Source organism: Phoxinus phoxinus (genome assembly GCF_949152265.1).
Source record: "Phoxinus phoxinus genome assembly, chromosome: 1".
Lineage (NCBI taxonomy): Eukaryota > Metazoa > Chordata > Actinopteri > Cypriniformes > Leuciscidae > Phoxinus > Phoxinus phoxinus.
Genome location: NC_136876.1, coordinates 8,253,451 through 8,267,901, shown reverse-complemented (window position 1 = coordinate 8,267,901; position 14,451 = coordinate 8,253,451). Strand labels below are relative to the sequence as shown.

General features: G+C 38.9%; 2 protein-coding genes across 2 annotated transcripts in view; both read left to right on the top strand.

The window, feature by feature from the left end:
* The window catches only part of LOC307000642 (uncharacterized protein), a 395,066-nt gene that overhangs the window by 106,067 nt on the left and 274,548 nt on the right, over positions 1-14,451 (top strand). The gene's annotated exons all lie outside the window — the stretch shown is intronic.
* LOC307002802 (uncharacterized protein) overlaps positions 1-14,451 on the top strand; it is a gene marked incomplete at its 3' end in the record, with an annotated part of 35,339 nt that overhangs the window by 19,626 nt on the left and 1,262 nt on the right. The window lies entirely within an intron of this gene.

Below are 14,451 nucleotides of genomic sequence, written 5' to 3'. Positions count from 1 at the left end.
AAATATAAGGGTCAAGAGCACAACTAAATCAAACACGCATCACTATAATGGTGACTTACAATTTGTGCTTTTTCTCCTTCAGTGATTCTCCTTGTTAACATCAGGTGTATTCAATAATGCTCAATTATTCACTTAATTATCTCATTAACTTTAATTCTGCTTCAGGGTTACTTATAAGGAAAAGAAAGATGCATTCGGGTCAGTGCCTCATGAGGTGCTCTGGACAGCCTTCAACTTCTTCCTAGTCCCAGAGAGCATCACAAGGCTGGTCAAAGCCTATTTCCAGGACCTCCAGTTCTGTGTTACAACTCGGGCTAGTACAACCGCCTGGCAGCACTTGGAGATAGGCATAATGGCGGGCTACTCCATCTCCCCACTGGCCTTCACCATGGCAATGGAGTTAATAATTCGGGCACCTCAATGGTTGGAGGGGAATGTCTGAAGAGCGGGCTTCCTCCAATCAGGGCGTATATGGATGACATGACGACCATAACAACGACTAACGCATGCACCAAACGCCTGCTGTACAAACTCCAGGGAAACATCAGATGGGCACGAATGGACATTAAACCCAGAAAATCATGCAGTATCTCCATTGTCAAGGGCCAGATTGTAAATGAGAGGTTCCACATCAATGATGAGCCGATACCAACTATCCTGGAGAAGCCAATGAAAAGCCTTGGTCGGTGGTACAACACAGATCTCAAAAACGCCGAACAGGTGGAACAACTGAAGCAGGATACCATCAGTGGCCTAAAGTAGATCAACAGCACTGCTCTCCCAGGGAAGCTGAAGCTCTGGTGCCTTCAGTTCGGACTGCTGCCCCGCCTCATGTGGCCAATTTCCATCTATGAGGTCACCCTATCCCATGCCAATCGGTTGGAGCAATTGGTGAATGTGCAGGTGAGAAAGTGTCTTGGGCTACCCAGATGCGTCAGCAGTATAGGCCTGTACGGCAATGGAGCCCTCTCTCTGCCAATCTCAAGCCTGGTGGAGGAGTACAAATGCTCTAAAGCAAGGCTCGAAATGACCCTCACAGAATCCCGGGATCCCTTTGTCAGAGGGGCTGCTCCCACCTTAGCCACAGGGAGGAAGTGGAGGCCAGGGGTAGCAGTGGCACAGGCAAAATCCGCTTTGAGACACCGGGACATAGTGGGTCAAGTCCAACAAGGCAGAGGGGGCCTAGGGTTGGGAGCAACAACAGGGAGGTGTGTCACCTGGAGGAAGTGGACAGGTGTGCCAGAGCGGTGTCCCAAGCCAAGCAAGGCCGCTGGATGAGGTGGGAAGGTGTGGAGAGGAAGAAGATCACTTGGAGCCAGCTGTGGAACACGGAGTCCAATATGCTGAGCTTTACCATCACACCCACATATGATGTCCTGCCCTCTCCAACCAACCTACATCTCTAGTTTGGAGAGGATCCAACCTGCCTCCAGTGTCTTGCCCTAGCAACCCTAAAACACATCCTGGTGGGCTGCAAAACTAGCCTTATGCAAGACAGATACACCTGGCGCCACACTGAAAGTGCTGAAGTGCCTGGCTGCTACACTGGAGAGTAAGAGGGTAATCGTCAATGCCATGCCCCTGGAAGCCCAGACTACCTTTCAGCAACCAACATCCTTCGTCAGGGAAGGGGAGAAACGGTCGACCAATCGATCGCCGCCAGACTCATGCTCACTGAACGCAGCCCGGTACTGGGAAATGCGGTAGACTTAAGTCAGAGGCTCACCTTCCCACCTGAAATTGCAGCGACCAACCTGCGCCCAGACCTGGGGCCTCATTTATAAAGCTTGCGTACGCACAAAACGGGGCTGAAAACATGTGTACGCCAGTTCCTGCGCAAAAGGTGGGATTTATAAAGAAAAACTTGACGTGAAAATATGCGCACCTCCACGCAAACTCTGACCCATGCGTACGCACATTTTGAAGACAAAGCAGTTTGGCGACACTGATGGTGAGTTGAGGAATTGACTGCGGATAAAGGGAATTAACCCTTTGCAAAATGGCAAAATTAAGTTTGACATATTTCAATATTTACAAGTTGCTCATAAGTCCCAGTTACAACAAAAAATGTTGAGACAAACTTTAAGCTGGCTTGAGAAAGCCAGACCAGAGAGTTTGAAGAAGTTTAAAGTAGTTTGATGTGTAAAGTAGGTTAAAGTTTGATAGATAGATAGATTAGTAAGACAGAAAGATAAGTTACTTTGAAAGATAGATAGTTAGATAGATAGATCGATTTAGAATGGTAGTTTAATTGAGTCTAGGGATTCAGGGAGTTTAGATTAGAGTTTTTGGCTTGGACACTAATGGCCCAACCTTGTCTTGGCTCAATTTGAGCACTCTGCAATGTACGTCTATGGGATTTTTATGATTTTTTTATATACATTTTTAAGAAAACTGAAAGTCAAATCAGTTTGTTAAGATATAACACACCAAGTCAGAACAGTCTGAATGTCTGACCCAAGTTTGTAGAGTTAAAGCTCTTGGAGGAGTTACAGTTGAACATTTTTGGGTCAGAAGAATAACATTAAATCACCATTATGGGTGCTAAAGATACATACATGCATGTTTAGTTTAAAGACATAAAAGGAACTATATGCTGAAAGTACGTAAATTTAATTTCTTTCACTTCCATTCTTAAATGGATGTAGGCCTATCACTCATTATGGTTTAAAAAACACAAATTTCCTTGCTCCTTTAATATATGCATGGCTAATGAGGTAATTTGCATTGTCTATATATGGTTGAATGTGGGCGGAGAAAGGGCGGTAAATGTTTTTTTTTGCGTACGCAAATTATCAGGTAGGCTGTGATTTATAAAGTGAAAATTGCGTGCAGGTGTGCGTACGCACGGTTTTATAAATCTGATTTTTTTTTTGCGTACGCCATTTTTGGCTTTTGTGCGTACGTACACTTTTAGTAAGGTTCCTACGCACAGTTTTTTAAATGAGGCCCCTGGTCCTTTGGTCCAAATCCTGTCGACGTGTCTTCATAGTGGAACTGACAGTCCCGTGGGAGGAAGCCATCGATTGAGGCATTTGAAAGGAAAAGGTTGGTTTATGTAGATTTGGCTGCCGAAGCAAAGGATCGGGGCTGGAAGGTAAACGTGCGTCCAGTGGAAGTGGGCTGCAGGGTCTTTGTAACTAGTTCCACCACAAGGCTACTAAAGGAGGTTGGAATCAGAGGACAGGCTCAGTGGAAGACCATCAAAGATCTTGCAACCGCTGCCGAAAGAAGCAGTCACTGGCTGTGGTTGAAGCAGAAGGAGACTGTATGGGCTGCCAAATGACCTCATCCCAGCTAACAGACTTTTGTTATAAGAACGTTCTCCAAACATTCAGTGTTGGTTCCGGGAATGTTAAAATGTCCAGTTTTCTTGACGTTAGAGGAACGTGTTTTAAAAGGTACACAGAAAAAACTCCAGTGTTATAAATGAACTCTCCTGTGAGTTTGTTTGGTTCAGCCTCAAGAGTGTAAAGTGTTAAAATATGTAAAAGTGTAAAAGTTAATTAAAGCTGCAAGCAGCATTTATCGGTGTTCAAGCCTTTAAGGCCTTTGAGCACATTAAAGCATTTAAGACATTAAGTTGTATTTAGCAAGCTTTTAACCACTGACATAATAGATAGAAAAGTCCATTTACCATGATTTACAATTTACCATACATTTAGCATGATTTACCATAGTTTACCATGATTTATCAAAGTTTACCATGATTTACCATGTTCTAGGATGATTTATAATGATTTACTATGTTCTAGTATGATTCACCATGATTTACCATGACTTACCATGTTCCAGTATGATTTACCATAGTTTTCCATGATATACCAAGTTCTAGTATGATTCACCATGATTTACCCTGATCTAGCATGATTTACAACAATTGAATACATTCTAGTTTGATTTAATATGATTCTAGCATGATTTACCATAGTTTACCATGATTTATCTTTGTTTACCTTGATTTACCATGTTACAGGATGATTTACCATGTTACAGGATGATTTACCATGTTACAGGATGATTTACCATGTTACAGGATGATTAACCATGATACACCACATTCTAGCATGATTTACCCTATTTACTGTGATTTACCATGTTTCTAGCGTTATTTACCATGATTTACCATGTTGCTAGCAATAATGTGAAGCATCAGAACAAATGAAGTGATAAACTCTGACAAAATATGATTGTGTTATAATAGTAGGCTAATCGTTATGTAAGGGATTTTTTAGTGTCTAAATATATACATGTAAAATGAAAGTGAGCCAATAAGTGGTCTTCTACTGCCCTCTGCTGGACATTCTACTTATTAATAGTCTTTTAACATGTACTTTTTCAAGTCTTGATTTTTACCAGTATTTTGCACTAAACCAAACCCGTTTTTCCATGTTAACTCCATTATGCATGCTTACACACATTACACGTCCATCATAATAACAAAGATATAGCTTTAAGCATTTGTTTGTTAGTCAATGCTGAAAGCTGATAAAAAGATTACAAATATAATCCTGCTGCGCTCTCTAGTGGACAACAGTGTTATTGCAGCCTCCATTTTACAGTTGAAGTGAATGAATGAATGGAAATTTGGTTTTTCACTTATATTTCGGGAACGAGAAGACGAAAAAATCTGAAAATCGGAGCTTAGATAGTGCTCGAGGGGCCCTGTGTAATGAGACCATCCTGGTGTTGGTGGGTGATTGGGGCCGGGAGTTATTCCCGTTCAAATGCAATCCTTTTTTGGCTTATATCTCGGGAATGCCCGGGCTAAATCGCACCAAAATCGAATCGATGCTAGGTGAGGACGGGCCCTTTCCAACAAGCTATTCCACAAGGATCGGGGTGGTCTGGTTCGGGAGTTACAGCCGTTCAAATTTGGAGGTCTCGCGAATTCGACATTCGCGGGGGGGCGTTCCTGAGCTCCGCGACAATAGATTTCGATTAAGAGCCTGGAGTGGACCTTACCATCAAAATTTGAGCGCGCAACGACTTTCCGTTTTCGAGTTATGAGTGAATTTGTACTGCGGGGGGCGTGGCCTAAATGGCGGCCTCCCCCAGCCAACACAGCCATGTGGGGCCCACATGGGTTTGACCTGGGCTATCTAACTGGGACCCAGACAGTTTTGTCCTCGGTTTCCATGGTGGCCCCACATGGGTTTGCCCAGATGAATTGAACACTGCTCAGTGTGCACACTACAGGCTGTTAAATGTAACACTGATCAGTGTTGGTGTTAATGAGGTAATTAAGTGATTGAATAATGATTGAGCATTAGTGATGAACACCTGCTGTTAACAAGCAGAATCACTGAAAGAAAGAGAAACACAAGAACTACTTCCAGCCACAGCCTTAGATGAAATCAACTGAAGATAAAATACACTAAATCTCTCAGGATCTGATTAAACAACTCCACAAACAGCATTACCAGCTTCACTTATTACTAACCAGGTTGACTTTATTTCTGGTAGACGTCTAAATAAGTTCTTATTGAGATTTAACAGAGGTTAAGATGTTGATGATTTATTGAAAATAATAGTTTGGTTTGATGCCACCATTATGGTGAACAGCGTTTGCTTTAGTTGGGATCTTGACTTTTTAACATTAGTTTTACTCTGCTCAGTTGTATCTGATTGTCATGTTAAGAACAGTAAGAGAAAATGCATTCAGATGCTATAAGCTGATTGAAGATTAAAGTCTAATCATCATGCACTGTAAAAAATAAATTATAGATTTATATATAATAAATTAAAATGCGGTAACAAATTACAAGTAATATTATTACTTAATTTAACAAATTAGAATTGAGTAATAATTAATCAAGTTAATTCCTTAAATGTTAACCATTTAAAATGAGTAAAATTTACAAAATATATGTTATTGCCAACATTGAAGACACCTGATGTTAACAAGCAGAATCACTGAAGGAGAAAACCATAATTAAAGTCACCATTATGGAGAGGAATGTGTGTTTTAGTTGGGCTCTTCACCCTTAAATTATTAACTTTAAGTTTTTTTTGGCTGCTGTACATGAGTTATAACAGCCAGATGAACAAACGGTGATCTGATGGTGTTGGTTGTGTTTTAACATAATCATTATTTCACAATCATTTGACCTGAATCACTGAACTCAATTGGAGTCCAGTTTATGAGTTAAGTTAACTTTATTAACTATAGAAGTACGGGCATTGTACTACCACTGTACTATTGTAATATTTTTAACTTTTACAAGGTAATCCAAATAATTTCTAAAAAGTTTATCTTGTAAAAAAACAAAAAAAACACAGATATCATGAATCAGCCTGTGAATCTCAACAATGGTGACATTTATAAAGCATGTTGCAGTGCATTCTGGGTTGCACCAATCAAAACTCATTCATGGCTCCCATCATGCATTGCTGCATGAATAGATAATGAGCTTATGATCAGAGGTTATCACCATTGCTGAGATTCATACACTAAATATTGATGTCTGTGTGCGCCTAAAATAAAAACACATATATTTTTTATTAGTTCAACGTTTCTATTTGTTCTTCTGGCTGTTATAACTAAAGTTAACAATTTAAGGGTGAAGAGCCCAACTAAAACACACACTCATCTCCATAATGGTGACTTTAATTATGGTTTTCTCCTTCAGTGATTCTGCTTGTTAACATCAGGTGTCTTCAATGTTGGCAATAACATATATTTTTTAATTTTTACTCATTTTAAATGGTTAACATTTAAGGATTTAATTTGATGAATTATTACTCAATTCTAATTTGTTAAATTTAATTAATAATATTGCTTGTAATCTGTTGCCTCATTTTTATTAATTAGATATAAATAAAATCTATGTTTTCATTTTTACAGTGTTTAACTCACTAAAATTCTGAGTTTTTTATGGGTGATATGTTTTTTTTGTTTGTTTTCTAGTTGTGATTCTACAGCAAGAATTTCAGTATATTTTTATCAGAACATCAAATGATTCTTAAAACACCATTATATTTGTATCATCAGTCAGCTTATAGCATCTGATTGCTTTTTCTCTTGCTGTTCTCAACATAACAATCAGATACAACTGAGCAGAGAAAAACTAATGCTAATAAGTCAGAGCCCAACTAAAGCAAACGCTGATCACCATAATGGTAGCATCAAACCAACCTATTATTTTCAATAAATCATCATCATCTTAACCTTCTGTAGACGTCTGACAGAAATTAAGTCAACCTGGTTAGTAATAAGTGAAGCTGGTAATGCTCTTTGTGGAGTTGTTTAATCAGATCTTGAGGGATTTAGTGTATTTTATCTTCAGTTGATTTCATCTAAGGCTGTGGCTGGAAGTAGTTGTGTTTCTCTTTCCTTCAGTGGTTCTGCTTGTTAACAGCAGGTGTTCATCAATAATGCTCAATCATTATTTAATCAATGAATTATCTCATTAACTCCAACACTGATCAGTGTTACATTTAACAGCCTGTAGTGTGCACACTGAGCAGTGTTCAATTCATCTGGGCAAACCCATGTGGGGCCACCATGGAAACCGAGGACAAAACTGTCTGGGTCCCAGATAGATAGCCCAGGTCAAACCCATGTGGGCCCCACATGGCTGTGTTGGCTGGGCCGTTTCACTTTAACAATTCACATTTCTCAGTGTGATACAATTGTCAATAGTAATACTCCAATAGATGAATTTTGTCAAAATGTGATTGTAAATGTTAAAATAGTGATTTTATAAAGTCTAAATATGAATTATAGAACAATATTAGTGAGTAGTATGACCAAGTGACCAGAAGGGGGCAGTATTAAACCACTTATGTCAATATGACTAGTTTGCAAAAGTAGCTTTTTAACATAATAGCAAATTTAATGAACAATTTTATTGACAGTAGTGGTTCTTGAGGCAAAGTTGTTCAGTATGAGGAGATCTATCAAAATATATGCATATTATGTGGATGTTTTTAACACCACGTGATTACAGAGATGGAAAATACCATTTACAGCCAATACAGGCAAGTCACCATAGGGAATACATGGTTTTCAAAGCTTTTTAACAGTTATAGCGCCACATATGGTCCGATCTCCATGAAACTCGGCGTGCTTCTTCAGCATGTTATGACACATATGCCTACCAATTTCTGTGAAGTTTTGAGTTTTTGTTTAGGATTTATAGGCTTTTGAGTGTAATTTGCCACACCCATTTTTTAAAATGACCCTGTTACAGCCACCCAAATGCAAAAGTTCAACTTTTTTTCAATAATTATTGATCTAGAGAGTCCAGAGAATTGTCCTAGACTTGTTTGGTTCTGATTGGGCGAAAAACCAGGGACTAGTTCGCAAAAGTAGGTTTTTAACATATTCGTGAATATTTAATAAACGGTTTGATTGACAGCAATGGTTCTAGAGGCAAAGTTGTTCAGCATGAGGAGATCTATCAAATGATATGCATATTGTGACGATATTTGTAACACCACGTGATTGCAGAGCCTTAAAACTCGTTAGCGCCAACTAGTGTCCGATTTCTTTCAAAACTCTTACAGACCTCTGGGGCCATGAGTTGAACACGCCCACTGAGTTTCGTTCTGATTGGCCTCCGTTAACCTTGTCTAATAGGTGATTCAACTTAATTGGCCAATGGCGGCCATGTTTTTTGAGATACGCCAATATCCTTTTTACACATACATGGGGCCTTGGGCCAAGACACTGCATACCAAATTTTAAGTCAATCGGACAAACGGTCAGGTGTTTATATGTTTTTTCTGTGTTATAGCGCCACCATGTGGCCAATCGACGCGTTTTTTTTATCGTGACCTCAGATTGACCTCCTACACATGTGTACCAAGTTTGGTGAAGCTATCTCATTTACTTCTCGAGTTATAGGCATTTTAGTCAAATAGGCTCCTCCCACAACGTTCATTTTGCGCTCCCTAGCGAGCCCGATTTGAAAATTCAACTTTTTTTCGATTATTATTAATCTTCAGACTCCAGAGAACATTTCTGCACTGGTTTGGTTCCGATCGGGCAAAAAACCAGGGACTAGTTTGCAAAAGTAGATTTTTGACAAAATTCAAAATGGCGGAAAAATTTGCATACCGGAAATGAAATCGGAGATATACATTTTTTACGTCAGGTGGTCAGCTTTCCAATGATATAAGACACTTGAGTCTACGACATACGGTCTAGGAGTTATGAGCAGTTTCGCGCAATTGATTGCTATAGCGCCACCTATAGGCCAATTGGGCTCATAATTTGATAACCTCTCCTCGATTTTTGTACTACCTTGTGGCAAAGTTTCAAGTCTCTAGCACTTACGGTTTGGGCTGCACGATGCGTTTTACAGGAGAATAATAATAATAATAATAATTAAAGCTGCAAGCAGCATTTGTCGGTGTTCAAGCTTTTAACGCCTTTAGGGCCTTTAAGCACATTAACGTTAAAAGACATTAAGATTTATTTAGCAAGCATTTAACCACTGACATCATAGATGGAAAAACACCATTTACAGCCAATACAGGCAATTTACCATAGGACATATATGGTTTAAAAGCTTTTTAACAGTTATAGCGCCACCTATTGTCCGATCTCCATAAAATTTTGCATGCTTGTTAATAATGTTAAGACATATATGCTGATCAATTTTTGTGCAGTTCTGAGTTTTTATTTAGGATTTATAGGCTTTTTAGTGTATTTTGACACGCCCCTTTTCTAAATTAGCCTATTTTACCATGCGAAAAATGCAAAAGTTCAACTTTTTTTAAATAATTATTGATCTAAAGAGTCCAGAGAATTGTTCTAGACTGGTCTAGTTCCGATCGGGCAAAAAACCAGGGACTAGTTCGCAAAAGTAGGTTTTTAACATAATTGCGTATAATTATTGAACAATTCGATTGACAGCATTAGTTCTAGAGGCAAATATGTTCACCATGAGGAGATCTATCAAATGATATGCATATTCTGACGATATTTGAAACACCACGTGATTACAGAGCCGTAAAACTCGTTAGCGCCAACTAGTGGCCGATTTCTTTCAAAACTCTTACAGACCTCTTTGGCCACGAGTTGAACATGCCCGACGAGTTTCGTTCCGATTGGCCTCCGTTAACCTTGTCTAATAGGTGCTTACACTTCATTGGCCAATGGCGGCCATTTTTTTTTTAGATACACCAATATCCTTCTAGACATACATGGGGCCTTGGGCCAAGACACTGCATACCAAATTTCAAGTCAATCGGACAAACGGTCAGATGTTTATATGTTTTTTTTATGTTATAGCGCCACCATGTGGCCAATCGACTCGTTTTTTTTACCGTGACCTCAAATTGACCTCTTACACATGTGTACCAAGTTTGGTGAAGAAATCACATTTACTTCTCGATTTATAGGCATTTTAGTAAAATAGGCTCCTCCCACAAAGTTCATTTAGCGCCCCCTAGCGACCCCGATTTGAAAATTCAACTTTTTTTCGATGATTCTTGATCAACAGACTCCAGAGAACATTTCTGAACTGGTTTGGTTCCGATCGGGCAAAAAACCAGGGACTAGTTTGCAAAAGTAGGTTTTTGACAAAATTCAAAATGGCGGAAAATCTATCATGACGGAAATTAAATCGGAGATATACGTTTTGTTCTCCAGGTGACCAGCTTTCCAATGATATAAGACACTTGAGTCTGCGACATACGGTCTAGGAGTTATGACCAGTTTCGCGCAATTGGTTGCTATAGCGCCACCTATGGGCCAATCTGGCTCATAATTTGATAACCTCTCCTCGATTTTTGTACTACCATATGGCAAAGTTTCAAGTCTCCAGCACTTACGGTTTGGGCTGCACGATGCGTTTTACAGGAGAATAATAATAATAATAAAAATCAGTACAATTACAATAGGTTTTCAGCACTTCGTGCTTGAACACCTAATAAAAATCGGTACAATTACAATAGGTTTTCAGCACTTCGTGCTTGAACACCTAATGAGATAATTATGTGATTAATTGAGTGATGATTGAGGATTATTGAAGACACCTGATGTTAACAAGCAGAATCACTGAAGGAGAAAATCAATCGAATTGAAAGTCACCATTATGGAGATCAGTGTTTACTTTAGTTGGCCAGTTGACCCTTACATGCTAAACTTTAGATTTTGTTATGCTGTTGTAACTGAGTTATAACAGACAGATGGACAAAAAAAGGTGATCAAGTGATGGTGGTCGTGTCTTAACATAATAATCATTTGACCTCATTTAGAGCCTAATCTCTGATTTAGATATTATTATTGATTATAGCATCACAGTGAATCTACATCATAAGATCCATTGACGATATACATTTATCCAAAAGATTTGTTATAAAAAATATTCTGATAAATAAAATAAAAAATCTTTCTCTTAGGCTCACACAGACATCAATAATCAGTGTATGTATCTCAACAATGGTGACCAAAATAATATTCAATTAGGAAATGGAAATTACTAAGACAATTCAGATCATAATTTATTCATACAGCAATGCATGATGGGAGCCAATGGATGAGTTTTGATTGGTGGTACCCAGAATGCACATTCTTTATTATTGTCACCATTGTTGAGATTCATATGCTGATTATTGATGTCAAGTGTGTTTAAACAAATAACTGGTTCAAAGTCTGTTTTTTTTTTATTATCAGAACATCTATTAGTTATAATTATTTTTTATTGTACAGACAAGCTGAAAAGTGAAAACCATATTTTGTAGAATTAAAGGCTGCTTTAATCAACAATGTAACTATAGGTTTAGTGACTCAGGTCAAATTATGAAAATTTTCCATCCAACATCACCTGATCACATCATCTCTTTTTTTATCCAGCTGTCGTAACTCATACAGCAGCCAAACTAAATTTAAAGTTAGTAGTTTAAGGGTCAAGAGCCCACCTAAAGCAAACACTGATCTCCATTATGGTGACTTAACAATTATATTTTCTCCTTTTGGTGATTCTGCTTGTTAACATCAGGTGTCTTCAATAATTTTCATTCATCACTCAATTAATCACTTGATTATCTCATTAACTTTAATACTCTTCAGTGTTAATTTAACACTCATATTTTAACACTTTACACTCTTGAGGCTGGAGCCAAATAAACTCCAATCCATGGAGTCCAAAGTCCATTTAACACTGGAGTTTTTTCTGTGTACCTTTTAAAACACGTTCCTTTAACGTCAAGAAAACTGGACATTTTCACATTCCCGGAACCAACACTGAACGTTTGGAGAACGTTCTTATAACAAAAGTCTGTTAGCTGGGATGGAGCCTCCGGTGTGACACACACTCAGGTCTGATCAGCCTGTGGTGGGCCAGCCTCGGGTGAGGGTGTATTGTGGTAAAAGGCCAAAACACCCAATGAACCCGGGGTGCACAACTAATGATGTGTCGTATTGGAGGCACCAGGCGATCATCCCCCAATCCAACCCCACCCAAGAGGACACCTCCAACAACAGCGCTTGCTGATTATCAAGGGATTTTAACATCTAGTCCTAGGAAGCATACTAACACTCTGAGTGTGGATTATATAACCACTGAGCAGTGATAATATAACACTGGCACTAGGAAAAGGCGAAGGAAAAGCGGTGGTTAAGAAGAAAGGACTTGAAATATGGCAGAAATGGTGGGAGGAAGACAGGAAAGGAAGAAGATATTAGAAAATACAAAAATGTGTCACTATAAATAATTACATGGAAAGGAGAGAGGAAATTGTAATGACAAGACTCAGGGTGGATCACACAGGGCTGAATGGCACAATTTTTTTAATGGGGAAAAGGAATAGTGGAAACTGCGAAAACTGTGGGGTTTAAGAAAATGTTGAACATGTAATATTGTACTATACATTGAATGAAGTGGAAAGACGTTTAAAGATAAGGTCCAGGAGGCAGGGCGGGAGTGGAATCTGGTAGGGATCCTGTGATCAGAAGGAGAGGGAGAGGAGATAAGAATCACCAGGGAGGCACTATTTACATTTTTTAAAGACACAAGGTTGTGGAGTAGAATTTAAATAATTGTAAAATGACATGATGATACACACCCTAGTACAGTAGGTGGCGGTATGCACCTAAAAGTTGTTTGCAATCCGTCATTAAATAAGAGAAGAAGAAGAAGAAGAAGAATTTAACACTGGGGATTTTGCTGAAACAAGCAGAATCACTGAATGACAGAGAAACACAAGAACTACAACTGAATTCCAGACATAGCCATAGATGAAATCAACTGAAGATAAAAGAAGACATTAAATATCTGAAGATCTCAGGAGAGGAGGATTAAATAACTCCACAAACAGCATTACAAGCTTCACTTATTACTAACCAGATTAACTTTATTTCTGTCAGACGTCTACAGCAGGTCTTATTTAGAAGTAAAAAAGGTTTAGATGTTGATGTTTTAATGAAAGTGTTTTGTTTGAAATCACCGTCATGGTGATCAGAGTTAGCTTTTGTTGGTCTCTTGACCCTTGTCTTTTTAACATTATTCTATAAACCCCGATTAACAAACCCAGACAGCAGACCTAGTGTCTGCTCAGATCTGGCTCACATCTGGCTCACATCTGGCTCACATCTGGCTCGTGTGGACTCACTGTGTTCCTGTCTGGGAAAGTTATTGAAGTTACAGAGATAGGCAATGTTTGTGGTCACTTTAGTGCAACAAAATCACTTTAGTGCAACAAAATCACTTTAATGAGTGCCATGTTATTAGTATTTGTCAAATTTCCGTAACCCTGCTGATATATGAAGATGACTCAACGTTTTCTCAGAAACACAGCAAATCCATGCTCCTTGTTGTGACATATCTGTTTATTGCGCCATCTAGCGATTAATTTAGTTAGTGTACTCCACCTGTCCTCAACTCTGGACCATGAGATCCACTTTCCTACATAGTTTAGCTCCAACCAGGGAGTGCACTTCTGCTGCTCTAGGCAAAAAACAATTTTTCCCCCCCTCTATTTACAACGCGTATACCAGCAACAACCCACAATGACCAATATGCCATACATATAACGCAAAACCAGCAACAACAAAGACCAATAGCCTATGCCATACATATAACGCAAAACCAGCAACAACACACAAAGACCAATAAGCCATAGGCCTACATATAACGCAAATAGTGCGCAACGCGAGTGTGCCCAAAATGTCAACAATATTAACGTTTATGCAGGAGGCAATGCCAGCTGGCATTTTTCTTTAAGCAGTCATGACAGCACTTTTCCAAAATAATCACATTTCAGCTCCTCAAATTACTTTTGCAAATCTCTTTACACCACTTTCTTATGTGCGTAACACACAAACAAATGAAATGTCCGCAAGCACATTATATCATCAGCAGGTTCAGCATCTTAAACAACGACCAAAGAGTAAATAAAGCATAATACCTTTCAGAAGCGCGCACGGCGGACCTTCATCGCCTATCATATAGCTATTTTAGGAATTGTTCATTCCCGTTTGGCACATATTTTGCCGCC